The 15789-nt window shown below is 38.3% G+C and overlaps 1 pseudogene; it reads right to left on the bottom strand.

Moving 5' to 3' along the window:
• Positions 1 to 1089: 1089 nt before the first annotated feature.
• LOC129514100 (nicotinamide phosphoribosyltransferase-like) lies at positions 1090 to 3237 on the bottom strand (annotated as a pseudogene).
• Between the last annotated feature and the right edge of the window lie 12552 nt (positions 3238 to 15789).

The raw sequence follows: 15789 nt of genomic DNA, 5'->3' as shown, positions 1-15789 counted from the left end.
AAGGAAAGACAGGGCTAAAACAACTTCCTACTCAGAAATCTTCATCTCAGACTGTCTCCCCAGAAACCATATATAGGGTGTCTTTCATCTTGGTACCCACAGTACATGGTGTGTAGGCTCATAGTCCTCCAAATGACGTAGGGGCAAATGCTTAATAACTAATTTTTCAAAAGAAAAAAAATCCCTAATCTGTGACATTTGCCAGTTTGCGTGGTATAACGCTCCCACCACAGCTAATTTCAAGCATCACTGATGTCACTGGAAGTGGAGCTGGGACAAGATGCATATTGTCAGTCTGGGAAGCCAGTGGGAGCTAGTTCCAGCATATCCCTGGCACCTCCTCAGGGAGAATGAAGACATTTTATGAGCACTTTCACCAGCTAGAGTATAACAAAATCCTACATCCCTAGGACTTAATGAGTTTTCCTATAATTTCCTTATCCAACATTTCCCACATGTTGTAGGTTTGCAACCTGATTTTCTCCAGGGTTTGTTCTAACATAATATTCAAACTGTTTAATAACACAAACAATTTTGTTAAGGCCATACTTTATTTAATGATTAATGAATAAAAGGCAATGTAATTTGTTTTCAAATATTTTTTAGATGTGTGCACTCAAAAATCATGAAGAGTTGGAAAGACTCTTAAATCACTAAAGCTTTAAATATACCTTACACAATCTTGTTTGTACAAAAATACAAGTTAAATATAAACATAAAGCCATCATGGTAATTTTATTCAAATCTGTTTTATGTGATCTCCAGTTCTATATAAAAGTTACTCAGTTCTGTTATTTGTGAGATCAGTACCAGATTGAATTACTATCTGTTGGCATAGGGCCCTAAAAAGCTTACTTCATTATTAATCTTTTACATGATTAAATGCCTTTCCTAATCAGAGATTACCTAAACATTGGGAAAAAAGGGCAGTATGTTTACAAACCAACAAATAATATGGCTGTAATGTATCATAGAACATAAAGAAATACATACATCTGTGAAAGAAACATGTATTGTACACACACACAGATGTCTGCTTGCACGCATGCCCATACATACACGTGTGCTCACATGGTTATAAAGCAAGACCTAATGTGATGCAATTTCTGGCTCATTCTTTAGTTTTGCATTTTTTCTTCATCATCTGTGAGCAGCTCCTTGTCACCTTCCCACTCTGGAAGACAGTATGGAGAAGATTATGACCAAATTCTTCAAGGTATCTTTTTCTCAAGTGTAACCAATTTCTCTGTCGTGTCCTTTGTAGAGATTATCAGCCCTTTCTGGGCCTTTTGTTGGGATCAGCACCTGGGTCCTTGAAGACCTTAATCCCAAGGCCATGCACTACCTGAAAGGAAAATTCAAAGGCTACCTTGTTAATTTCTGGAGCAGTGCTCTACCAGCACCAAAGGAAGTATTTTAATACTTTGTTTTTGGGTTGTTGTTTTTTTTTTTTTTTTTTTTTTTGGTTTATACCTTCTACAATCTCACGTGAGGTGTATCTGTACCATCTTCTTAACTAACTCTGAGATAACATGGCAGCAACTTGTCACCCTTTGAATTCTCAGTAACAGGGAATTCCTTACCTAAAAAATCTAAAATCTTTAGTATATTGTAAAGAGGATTTCAAGAATCAAGTCTAATTATTAGTGGTGCCTCTGTACAGTTGGATACTATTAAAAGTCTTGAATCTCCATCCCCTGTTTTCTCACACATATTATGAATGCTATAGCTATCCCGCACTATAGAAACAGCCACTGATGAAAGCTGTGTTACTCTATGTGCGAAAAAGCATCTTTGTCATGGTCTTTCCCTCAAGCTGTTGTGCTACTGTGTTCTGCCAATGGAACAGAATAACCTGGAACAGGATCTTTTGTTCTGTATTTTTAATTAGAGCAATCCCTGCTACTGTTATCTGTTCCTTTGAAGTTAACCAAGTGAACAGGCGCTCCTTGCCAGTGAGGTCTTGGAAGGAGACTCCCCTGGAGCCAAAATCACCTAACTCGTATACCATCTAGATTATTGCAAATTTCTAAGAAATATTTGGCCAATATTTTCTTCTGCTTTCTAGAATTTGTAGCCACTGTGATTGGGTACCAGGCCAGAACAAGAACAGTCTCAATCCAACTTGTAAGCCAGTAACACTCTGACTTTCTACTGTGAAGAGAATATTTCCTCCGACAGTGACAGAACCCTTAGGAACAGCTCTTATTTCTGTTGGAAGATGTGAGTCACGTTTCTTAAGAATGTAGTTCCATCCCTTTTCATTAAAGACACCAACTTGGAAAGTTCACTTATCTTTTATTCTGCAATGTTTCTTCTGCTATTCATCCTACCTAGAGTATTTTTTTTTTTATTTCCGACACTGTCCTTTTCCCTTTTGTAAGTATGATCAGGGTGTCTTTTATATCTCCCATGCCTTCACTTAGCTCAGTCTTTCTTCCAGTTTGTTGAGGGGAGCAGCTGGAGTGCTGTTGGTGTTTTATTTTTTAACCTAATGGTGGTGGATACTGGTGTTTGCTTTATATTACATTAGTACATTATATGACATCGGTATATTTTATTTCTCTTTGAAGCACTTCTCTGCATGTGTATTGTATTTCAACATGAAATGTTAGATGATTCAAGAAATCATATTAGCTCCACGTTCAAAACATCCCAAATCCAAGGACTTTTCATCATTTCCACCATTCCTATCTTGATCCAACCTTTCATCATTCCTTAAGTTGCTGATAGTCAACACCACTCCATTAGCCTTCCTTCTTCTGCCCTTGCCCCTGCAGTCTACTTTGAGCTCATGGGCTAATGACATGGATTTAAAATACAATTTAGAGCATGTCATCCTTTTGCTGAAACCCAGTGGCCTCCCAGCTTATTCAGAATCAAAGTCAAAGACTTTTTATAGCTTGCATAGCTTTACATGATCTGACATCTTTTTATCTCGAACTTTTTTCTTCGAACTTGTTCCCTCTATATTAACCGCACTAGCCTGCCTTGTGTACTTCTAAAGTCCTGTCCCTGAAGAAGGGACACTAAACTCAAAATTTCCCGTGTCTTGATCCTCTTCCCACTGATAGCCCCGTGGTTCATTTCCTTATCCCCATCAAATCTACATTAATACTTTAGCTTCTTTGCAAGACTTTCCTGATGTCCCAGTTTAAATGAGTCTCCTTTCACAGGCATCCATATTCCCTTTTCTATTTATTTATTCTTTGCATAGTACTTACCACTATCAGTCATATTGTATATTTTAAATTCATTTGTTCTTTGTCTTCCTCAAACTGAACATACACTCTGTAAGGGAAATGATTTTTGTCACTTTAAAAAAAATTAATAGCTTGATGCTTCAGTGCCTATATCAGTATCTCATGTAAAGTATGTACTCAATAAATATTTGTTGAGTGAATACTCTTAAATCATTATTCTCTACTTTCAGGTAATTTTTCCTCCTTGAAATTAAAAAAAAAAAGCCTCTATTGTTTATTTCAGTGGCTTGTACATAATGGGCAATTAATAGCTGTTTGTTGAATGAATGACTCCATGCCTAGCTAGTGGCAATGTAGTCCTGTTTTCCTAATGGTTACAGATGGGGAGTAGGAGTATGCACTCTGATGTTCTATTCTTGGCTTTTTCTCTGACTGCATTCAATATGTATGAATATTCATTAGTTGTTTATTTTGGGACCGAAATATCAAACACTCATTTAGTAAACACGTTGGTATGGAAAACACTGGACAGGCCACTGCCGGTTGAAACAAAGACCACATATTCTCCAGGATCCCAAAATATGCCTGCAAAATGAAATGTGTCCCGGCATTGTATCGTGTGCTGCTAAATGTGCATTTGCATATGCAGATACCGGCTTCATCCCACAAATCAGTTAATTGCCAATACAAAGCAGCCACTGAGGACATATTTGCTTCTCTTGTAAAGGCCAATACCGTTGTGTGGGCCACAAATGAAATGCATGCTGTTGGATCTGCAGGAATAGTTTCAGAGACTGGACAGGATTACCTCTTTGCTGAAATAAATTAGAGAGCTGTTGCTGTCAGTTCTAAAAGCCCCTGCTTTCTCGAGCAGGAAATACTGCTTGTTTTCCATGAAAATGTGCTGCTGGTCAGGAAAAAAAAACAAACAACTCCCTCTTTGCCTCAACCCTGGCACATTTGGAATGACAGCCATCGCTCACCTGTCTTTACTTGTGCCTGCAAGAGCCACAGGGTCCCCGGGAGAAGAAGCAGGGTGACCTTGCTGACAGGTCACAGTGTTCTGTGGCAGTTATGCTGCCAACCTTGACCCTACTCCATATGGGGAAGGTCTCTCTGAAATCTAATGGCCAGCCCTACAAAGGGGACTTAGAAGCTCACTGGTCAGTGTGCAGACTATCATAGAACTCTTTGCCATTTTGTGAAGATCTACTTGAAATATTTGCACAATGTTAGAGTAGGCATGTGATCTAACATCATCACTTTACAGATAGGATAATGCAGGCCCAGAAAAGTGAAGTGACTTGTCCAAAGCCACAGAATTAGTTACTTCCAGGGTAGGATTAGAACCCAGATCACCTGGCTTTTCTTACCTCAGTCTTTCACTGTGCGACTGTCACAGTCATGGGCCTGCCTGTTAACCACACTGGATCTCAAATATTCACATTTTTAAGAAGTCACCCAAGAAGCAAATTAAAAATGTAGTTCATTGGGACTTCCCTTTCAGAAATTGTAATTTGGAAAATCAGAGGTAGAGCCTAGGAATTATGCTTTAGCATGTACCCCAGGTGAATTTAATGTAGATAACATCAGGCTCTATAACTTGAAGAATTTTAGTACTTGACGGAAGGTCAGGGAAGATGCATGGTACATATATTAGCACTACCACTGCAGAGCCAAAAGACCTGTGTTTATAGTCTCAGTTTTGCCACTTCCTGACCAGATGTATTTGAACGATTGTATTTTTCAGCCTCTCTGAGTCTCAGTTACCTTACCTGTAAAATGAGAACTCACTAGGATCTTGGGAGAATTATACACACATAAGTGTGTGTGTGTGGATAAAGCCTCGGGTGCTTTGTGCATAATACATTGTTAATAGATACTAGTTGTTGTTGTTGATTATATATCTTATACTTTTAAATATTCCTTAAGTAGCAAGTGGTATTTTTGATATTTTGAGACAGCAACTAAATCATTTCCCAATTTCATTTACATATATAAATAATATATGTAACAATATAGATATATTTCCCTTTCCCTCTACCCTAGTCTCCATCACTTCTCCCTCAACCCCACCATATCTCTAACAGAAAATACCTGTGTAGGAGAACAGGGATGTATCACTGAGATAGTTCATATCATCTTTAAAATGTTATATTCTCTTTCCTTCCAGTGAGCCTTAACTAAAATGCCCAATTGCATTCAATAAGCCTGGTGAGAACTTACATTTCTGATTGAGAGGAAATATGTTTAAGTAATTTGGACATTTCAGTGTGTTTATTCCCACTTAGGCTGGAGGTCTTTCGGTCCAGTGAGCTTGTCAAATGCAGTGAAAATAGACTCAACCCAGGTTGTCATTTCTATGTATAAGCCAACAGGATACTAAAAAAAGTCTACTGAGAGATAAAGTAAATAAGGGCCTCAAATCATCCAAAATAGTGACTTGAGTGCTACTTTATCATCAATTGTCTGAAATAACTTGATTGCAAAGATTCTGAGGCTAGACAGTAGAAATAAACTCAAGTGTGAAGTGACAGCTATGCCAGGGAAAAGGAGATGGATGTCTGATAATTTTGAGCAACTTTGGGACTATCTGAGCGCTTTAGATAGCACAGATCACCTAGGGATCAGATACTCTGTGATTGACCTTGCATTGTTTTTAAAAAATGTGGAGAGAGGCAGTCAGCTTGGCTACAGTGATGTATTTTATTATTGAAAATGACTCTACACATCCCATCCTAGTTGGTGGTGATAGCACTAGTAATTCCAGTATTGGGAGTGCATAGAAGGGTTTCTCTTTTTTTCTTCTAAAAATTTAGATAGGGAGCATGGCAAGTGAAAATGGGACCTTGGCATTGAGGAAGGCCAAGTTTTGAATACAGTTCCACACATCCCAGATGGGTGAAGTTGCTTGGGATTTTGAAGGTTCTGCTTCCTCATCTGTAAAATAAGAGTCCATTGCTGCCCGTAAAGGGTCATTTATGAAATTTATGAAATATGTATATAAAATTTTTAACATGTAATTTAATTATGTAAACTCCCTGAATCATAGGAGATGATCAATAAATGCTTTCTCCTTCACAGCAGGATTAGTGGTAATAAAAATATTAGAAGAAATGGGGCACTTTTCAGAACAATGTGTCCTAATTCTCCTTTAATCTTCTGTCTGAACTTAATATCTAGGTTTTTTGAATTATAGCTTACTCAAAAATGAGTTTTCTCAATGGAAATAAATAAATGATGAAAATGTCGAAGAGAAGGAAGAGATTCAAAATAGTCTAGGATATTTTAAACACATGAAGACCAACAGGATTAATAGGCCAGAATCCATGCGATATATGATTATACCTCAGATCTGTGCTTATTATTACGTATTTTGAGAAGTAGGAGGTAGGGGTCTCCATCTGAATCTACTTAAAAACAGATAATAAATTCCAAATGTTTTTATCCATTGATGAAACTCTCCAATGCCAAGACCCTGAGCAGAGTTCTTAGATGACTAAATTACTACCAATCTCTCTCCAGACTGGTAGACTAGAAATGAGTTCCAAGGTTCCGTGGGGGTCAACTGAGCCTTTGTGAGTGCACCTGACCTTCCTCATGGATGCTCTGTGGTCCTGTTGTTCATCTTCCCTTGGACCCATCAAACTTTGCTGGTTGGAAGGAGGTAATAAGCTTATTTAAAATGAGGTGTAAGTGACCGATGGTGTTTTGTAAATATTCTTAAGTCAATTTTTTTGCAGATTTGAAGAGGAATGAATCTCTGCATATTTAACACTGAGACTTAAGTGATGAAGAGTTTAGTGCATACAGTGTCAAGCTTTTTAAAATCAATAACCATTTTCACACACATGTACAAAAGTGGTACGCTGTATACTTATTTGTAAACTGCTCTTGTATACTGACCATTTTCATTTCATTATATTTTTACATCATTATTAAATCATGTTACCATTCTGAACTTGTGTTTCATGGCTGGAAAGGTAATTTTTCCTAAGACTTGGCTTCTGAGAGCTAACTAGAGATTAATATTTTCATACAGGAATACTTTCAGAGTTTCATGACAAACTTCTTAAAGTTCTAGAAGTAAAATTGCCAGGCCATATGGTATGCAAATTTTTAAGATACAGTGACATATTATCAAAGTGAAGATTACCATCCAAGTTAAAGAGAATGAGCACTTTCTCAGTGTTACTGTCACTGAGTATCATTATTAAAAGCAATCTAGAGGACATGCAAACTCACAGCATGTTTTTTTTACCTGACTATATGGCCAATCGATGGTAATGATGGGATATTATTGCCTACTCTGCTCTAAGCCTATTTTGTCCTCTGTTTTGTTGCCAGCAATGCCCCTCTCACAGCTAGAGTCATCAGCTATGAACATCTGCAAGCTTGATAAGAGCACCATAAGAGTACAGTGAAGGAAGCAGGATTCTGTTTCCCTCCAAGCTAACAAAGACATAATTTAACAATTTCTGAAGGCCAATGCAGTGACGCAACCCCAGTGGGTTTCCTTTAAGAAGGAAACCGCATGTGTTCACGTCTTTCTATTTTGAGAGTGCAATAAACACTTACAAATAACGTGGAGATGCTGCTAGAAATGGAATGATTCAAAGATAGGGCCTGTACCAAATGTCAGTGTGTACAAAAAATCCAATCACCATTATAATCAGATAAGGCCTCTTTCTCCTGTGGGCAATAGGTTGTCTTTATAGATACCTTTTTTTTTTTAGGCTATGAAAAGCAAAATCAATTCTTGCTTTATTTTTATCTGAAATACTTATGAAACCATTTTTACCCTTCTGTAATCTGAAGTGGAAAAACCAAACTGCAATTGCCTTTTTTTTTTTTTAATGAAAGCACATATAATTAACGATTGCCCAAGGTGGTAATGTAACTTGGAGATAGGTGATTTGCTCTGGCTCCTTCAATTCTTTTTTTTTTTAATTTATTTATGATAGTCAGAGAGAGAGAGAGAGAGGCAGAGACACAGGCAGAGGGAGAAGCAGGCTCCATGCACCGGGAGCCTGATGTGGGATTCGATCCCAGGTCTCCAGGATCGCGCCCTGGGCCAAAGGCAGGCGCCAAACCGCTGCACCACCCAGGGATCCCCTGGCTCCTTCAATTCTTAAAGAACTGTTCTGACAGGGGTAATTGGATACAAACTCTAGCATCATTTTGTGATGAAATAATAGCAAAATAAGATGAAAATCATATAAATGCTGAATGGATTACATCTCCATTGTAGGTCTTTTGTCTCTTGCTACTTGGAATGCTCTTCCTTCACCATTTCCATCCCACACACCATCCATTTGGTGATGACTGCCAATGTCTATCCCTGACCCAGAGCTCACTTTTTTAGCTCCCTGGATATCCATTTGCCTCTTGACGTGTCAGCTCGCCCATAGAGCATGGCAAGTCTGAAATCCACAAGCGTCTCCCATAAAATGGATCTTCTTGTAGCCTGCCTGAATGAAGGCAAAGAGCCAGAGCCACCTCATCAGCAAATCTCCTTTTTTCCATCCAGGTATATTAAATGCATCCATTTCTTTACCTCTGGCCCTTGTCAGCTACTTCCTCTTGCACCTGCACAGGCCTCCTCCCTACAAACCACTGCAGTTAGTGTCCTCCACTCTCAGGCTCCCTGCCCTATCCCATCCCTGCCCTTGACAGGGTGCCCCCCAAGAATGGTAGAAGTAGTCTTCTTAGGCCTCAAACATGATCATATCACCTCCAACTTCAAAATGTTCTAAGGGATTCTCATTCATTTATGATACTGGAAATGTCTTAATGAGGCCTACACAGGCAGTATTTTGCACTATAATCTGTCAGTTTCTTATGCTAAAGCCATGTTATCCTTCTTCTGATTTCTCAATTGTATCATGCTGTCACCTGACAGAAGTTTTTGCACACCTGCCCCCTGTAGCCTCCCCTTCCCCTAACTCAGGACAAATTTATCTTCCTTTCCATTCTGTTTATTCCTCGTCATTCTTCATTCCTCACTTCTGGCATTGCTTCCTTGGGAAAACTTTGTCTGACCCACCAACCTAGGAGATATTTCTCTAGTCTCTGCTCTCACAGAGTCTCCTTTCCTTCCCTCATATTAATTAGGTCAATTTTGTAATTAGACACCTGTTTTGGGGGATTGATTAATGTCTGTCCAATAAGCTCTGTGAGAATGTATACATGTACGATGAAATATCACTCAGCCATAGAAAGGATGAGATCTTGCTATTTGTCACAACATGGATGGACCTAGAGGTTTTATACTGAGTGAAATAAGTCAGAGAAAGACTAATACTATGATTTCACTGATATGTGGAATTTAAGAAACAACAACAAAAAAAAAAAATGAAGGAAAAAAAGACACAAAGGAAAAAGCCAGACTGTTAAATACAGAGCACACAGTGGTGGCGGCTAGAGGGCAGGTGGGTGGGGGGATGGTCCCAATAGTTAAAGGGGATTAAGAATCCACTTATCGTGATGAGCACTGAGCAATGAACACAATTGCTGAGCCTTACATTGTACACCTGAAACAGAACACTGTATGTTAATTATGCTCCAATAAAAGAAGAAATCACAAAGCCATTTTTAAAAAGCCATACAAATAGCTATCCAGTCCACAGCATATTTTTTATATTAAATCAAAATGTTTATAGTAATAGAAGCACTTATATTATTATTATTTTAAGATTTTATCCATTTATTCGTGTGAGATACACAGAGAGAGGCAGAGGGAGAAGCAGGCTCCCAGCAGAGATCCCTATGTGGTACTTGAACCCAGGACCCCGGGATTTTAGTAGGGCTGCTATAACAAGTTACCACCAATTGAGTGACTTAAGCAGATACTGATTGTCTCACTGTTCCAGAGACTGAAGTCCGAAATCAAGGCATTGGTAAGTTTGGTTCCTTCTGAACTCTGTGATGGCAGGATTGCTTCCTGACCTCTGTCTTTGGCTTAGAGTTGGCCATCTTCTCCTGTGTCTTCACATCATCTTCCCTCTGTGCCTATCTTTCCAGAGTCCAAATTTCTCCTTTCTATAAACACACCAGTTATATTGGATTGAGGCTTATCCTAATGACCTCATCTTAACTAATTACATATGCATTGATCCTATTTCTCAATAAAGTCACATTCTGATGTGCTGGGAATTAGGACTTTACCACATTTTGGGAAACAAATTCAACCCACAGCAGTTGCCATGCCTGTTTTGTCCAGCAACATGTCCTCAGTGCTTAGCAGTGTCAGAATCATAAGGGAAGAGGTAAATTATACTTCTTAGCATTCACGTAGTCACACTTTTCAGAAGCAGGAATTAGGGATTTAACGTGGCAGGATAATTCCTATATTTTTTTCTCTTCCTCCATCTTTACCATAAAGTTTTCTTTTTCTAAAAAAAGAATGTGCCGGAATACTTTCAAAGAGAATTGTTGAATACAACATCATGTAGCTGAAATTTTTACCTGAATTCAATGATGAGACTGCCCGTTTATGGGAACTCAACAAATTTTTATGTAAGAGAAACAGGGTGGATGAGGTTGATGGCAGAGATGGGGAGGAAACTCTATTCCAAGTGGCTTTATGGATTTGAAAACACAGCCTGGAATATGAACAGAGAGGCCAACTGCTCTCCGTGCCTGAGACCTCAAATGTGACTTGGCATTCTCCAAAGATAGCTGCCACAAATCTCCATCCCAGTGCTCTTCTGCACTGTGGTTTTGTCACTCCCACACAGACACTGTCTGTCACTCCACACCCTTGAACATGGGCAGGCCCTGTGATGACCTTAAACAATCCAGTGTGGCCAAATGGACACTGTGCCACTTTGTGCTTTCACCTGGCCCAGCCATTTTCATTATTTTCTCTCTGAAGTGCAGCACATGTTAGAACTGCGACTATCCTATTGTCAAAGACCAAGCCTCGTGGAAAGGCCCGTGGAAGATGTGAGGCTACGTGGAGAGAGGGAAGGAGGACAAGAACGATGGGGTGCCAGATCTGAGAGTAATGAGGCCAGCCTGGTTGAGCCTTCACGTGACTTCAACCCCAGCTGCTGTCTAACTGAATCCTCATGAGAGACCATTGATCAGAACTGCTCGGCCGACCTGAGTCAACCCTCAGGACTGGGAGACAGAATAATCAATTATTGTTTTAGGAGAATTTTAGGGTGGTTTGTTATGCAGCAGGAGGTAAGCAGAACTGTCAAATGAATATAAATGCCTTGCATATAGCAGGTGCTAAATGTCTTCTTTTTGGTGAACAGATACATTTGTCTCCAGGGTCCAAAGAGAATGGACGGAAAGAAAACAGAGAAAGGAAGCTTTTGTGCAAGATGTGAAACACCTCCTCCTATAAGTTTCCTGTCAGAATGTTTTTTTTTTTGTTGCAAAGCCTGCTCCACTGGAAGGCTTTCAAGATGCTAAGAGAGCCGACCTTAAATATTTCTTTCCCCTGTCAGGTCAGGCAACCAGCTCAGACCTCAGGAAAGGCGGAGGCTTTCGGAAGGAGTTCTTGAATAGTGAGAATGAGAGGTGTGAAATAATTGCTTGGTTGGCAGCTGGAAACTGAGAATTTTATTCCTAGAAAGTGTTAAGATTTGAAGAGAAGGCATTTAGCCACTTGAATTCAATGTCTCATCAAAGTGTTACCCTCTTCTCTGCCCCTCCCCTACCCAAAACCCAACCTCCATCTGGATCGTTTCACTAAGTGCAATGTTTTTATATAACTAATCTGAGTGATGAACAGTCTGTACTTGGAGGCTGACCGCTGGCTAATTAGCCTCAAGTTGCCTTCATTTTTGTTGGTTTAAAAGGCTAGGGTGGGTGATAGAGAGAGATAGTTATTTCTTTATTGATAAGTTTTGTGTAGGATTAAGAGAGCTTCATGCATCAAAGCAGACTCTCGCTTATAGAAATAAGCAAATCTCAGATTTTTTTAAAAAAAGAAACCCCACATGCATAGTTGTCCAGGTATGGGAAAAATCTTTAGGTTGGAGCTCTCAAAAATATAATTCTCAATACTTGGTGTGTACAGACACACAAGCACAATCTTATTGTACATCCATACCCTTCCTCATACACTGTGTGTGCACACTCATCACACACAATTACACACATACACATATCTTCTAAGAGGTTAGATTTCAACTTTTCTTGCAACACTCAGACAATCCACTTTCTATCTCTTTTATGCCTTTTAAAGATTAAACCAGTGTACCTGTTGGTATTCAAGAGCCACATAATTTACAGTTTATATCCAGACTAGGTAGTTTTCAAAGAATATACCACAATTATATTTATAGGATTATCTCTTGAGAAGTGTGAAAGAGCTTAAAATTTCCCACATACACATTCTGCCTTTTAAAAATTGTTAGACAGGGACACCTGGCTGGCTCAGTGGTTGAGCAGCTGCCTTTGGCTCAGGCCATGATCCCAGGGTCCTGAGATCGAGTGTAGCATTGGACTCCCGGCAGGGGCCTTGCCTCTCCCTCTGCCTATGTCTCTGCCTCTCTCTCTGTGTCTCTCATGAATAAATAAATAAAATCTTAAAAAAACAGAATGGGCAAAGTTGGACAGTTAAACAATAGTCCTTCATAATCTAAGCCTCGTCAACTAGGCTATTTTATTGTCTGTATATTAGAAATCATCAGTGTGCAAATGTCTAACCTAGGAAAATATTTAGAATTGTCTTATGTTTCTTCATTATAAATGTGTAACTCTTTAAAGTGTCTTGGACTAGTGGAGCACGAAGGCCCAACAGAAGTCTGTCATACCACATGTGAGTGATGAAAAAACTAAGCTCATTTAAAAGAAATAATGATGACTAGTTGACCAAGCAGGGAAGGTTTCATAAGCAGGTATTCTGCACACTCTCCACCTGCATTTTTCTATGGCTCAATATTCTTATATTTTAACTCATAACCTTGGGATATATATTCTCTTTTCTATAGGCAGTACATCAGAGATAGATAGATAGATAGATAGATAGATATAGATATATATGCATATATATATTTTTTTATTATCAATGCAGTCACTGCTGCAACACATTCTTGGCCAGTTTTAGGTACTCCGTGTCTCATGTTGTCAAGCTTCAGAAGTAATCTTTCTTTGTACTTTAAGCATTAGGTGATTCTGAACCCTAAGGGATGTGAGGAGTAGCTGAGAAGACCTACTATAGAAATAGTAGACATTACAACCCACCAGTCTGAGAGAGCTTTGTTCTGAGGTTGTTGTGTGTTCCTCAAATGCATTTCCTGCATTCCAGAGCTGGATAAACTAACCTGGGCTGAAAAGTGCATTCTTTTTTTTTTTAAAGATTTTATTTATTTATTCATGAGAGACACACAGAGGCAGAAACATAGGCAGAGGACGCCCCACAGGGAACTTGATCCCAGGCCCCCTTGATCACAACCTGAGCCAAAGGCAAACCTTCAACCACTGAGCCACTCAGATGCTCCCTGCAAGGTGAATTCTGAAGGACTTTGTGCTAGGTAGTTTCCTTTTACAGTTGACATTAGCTACAGAAATACTCCATCTTGGAAATAACAGTCAAGGAGAAGATTCAGTACCATACTACTGAAAATCAAACCTCTTCTTCAGAGGCTCCCAAGCAGTTATCTCTTAGAGAGTGGATGCCAGAGGGTAGTCTGGCCTATGAGTGGGACAGTGGGGTCTAGCATCGCATCCCCAGGCTTCTGGTTGTAGAATGGGAGGCCTTGGACAGGTAGATAGGGTGCTCTGAGGCTTCATCATTTTTATCAATGAAACAGATCTCAGTGCTCTATGCTCAAACAAGGAGGATTTTCATCCCATCTTAGTGAAGCCCTATTCTCCTTCTCCCTATTTTTTGGTCTGAGTAAATTTATCCAAAAGTAGTACCAGAAGTTTATGGGCTTACATTCTGGAGAATTATTCTTGGTTTTGCACTTCTTAACTTCACTGTGCCCATCACTTCATTAGATGGTAAAGAGGAGGCTGGGAGCTTTGCCATCAAAAAGAATAAGATTTGAATCTCAACTGTGCCCTATTTGTAAAATATGGATAATAATGTTTTCCCTAAAGTAACATGCTTTGGATTGAATGTGATGATTCACAGAGGGCTCAACACATATTAATAGTTTAATGAACTACTATTATTGTTGATTTTCATTAGCCTATTGTAGGGCTTATAATATTTTTGTAATAGAAGAAAATATTTCTGTGGTCTCAGCAACACCAAAGATTTCAGTAGTAAGAGAGATTACTTAAAAAAAAAACTAAACTAAAAACTATACTTTCCCCAAGTATAAAAAAAGTCCATATTGTTTTCTAATTACAAAGTTAATATATGCTTGTGGTAAAATTTAAAAAGGTAAAGAGTTAACATGGTAGAAAGTAAACATCTTTCATAATTTTATAGCTCCAAGATTGGGGTTTAATCTTCTAGATTTATTTAAATGTATATTCACACATACATGAAGGGATGTAAAGAGATTTTTTTACTCTTCTTCAACTCATCCAATTTGGTCTATAATATGACCTAGAAATTTTTATATGACATCACACAGAAAAAGGCCATTATTTGTAAACTCTATATTGTCTCACATTACTTTGATAAACTATAATTTCATATATTACAATCTGGACATTAAGATGATTTCAAATTTATAGCAATCACAAATTATAACATAAAAGATACATACTAGAGAATGGCTGCCAATTTTTCTGATCTTTTAACAGAATTAATAAAGTAGTTTTAGCTGGATTGGTATTAAAATTCTTTTTATATTAATAATGAACAAGATAGCATTTTAAACATTTTAAAGCCATTTGAATGCTAGTACATATTTTAAAGGCCAGAGTGTTCTTTGCCCACGTCACAGCAAAAGTTTAAGCACATATTTGCAGGATATATCTTAAAAGACAGAAATGTGTCAAAATGAGATAAACGAAGATATTTCAATGACATTTACCATCAAATGAAGTAGACATTACCGTGGATGTAGGAAAATGGAGGCACTCAAGGCATATATTTTGAGGATTTAAGGGGAAAAGGTGACTCTAGCCAGTCTTCATGATAAAAGAAGAATGGGGAATGAGAGGGTCCAAATAAAAATGAATTCCATTGTGAGAAATGGTTTTGATTTCTTTTAATTCTCACAAATAGTGAAATACATGTCAGAATGCATGACAAATCTTACAAAACAAACAAAGGATCAGGAACTGACTATAGATAAATACTGTGCCAGTTTTCATTTTAAAAGAAAGATTTAAAAAATCATAAACTAGCAAACCTGATTGTGATCACAAAGAAAAATTCACACATGGCTTATTTACTGCTAGACTCCTGAGCATATGGAAAACAAAGTGGTATCCACTGGGCACCCATAATGAACAGATCATATTATTAATAGTCTAGTTTTTATGTTGTCTTTCTAAATTTGCAGATGATATGGATTTCATCAATACAGTTTATCAGAGATATCAGTAAAGATTTTGGCAAATCCATTCTTGCTCTACTGTGGGTAAGATGATGTGTGAATTACCAGATTTTTAAGTCCTTTAGAAGAATGACTCTAAAGTCATTCCTTAATGTTTTTTTGTT

The sequence above is a fragment of the Nyctereutes procyonoides genome, unplaced genomic scaffold (genome assembly GCF_905146905.1).
Source record: "Nyctereutes procyonoides isolate TBG_1078 unplaced genomic scaffold, NYPRO_anot_genome, whole genome shotgun sequence".
Lineage (NCBI taxonomy): Eukaryota > Metazoa > Chordata > Mammalia > Carnivora > Canidae > Nyctereutes > Nyctereutes procyonoides.
The sequence above is the reverse complement of the archived record's forward strand: the minus strand, read 5'-3'. Positions and strand labels throughout refer to the sequence as shown.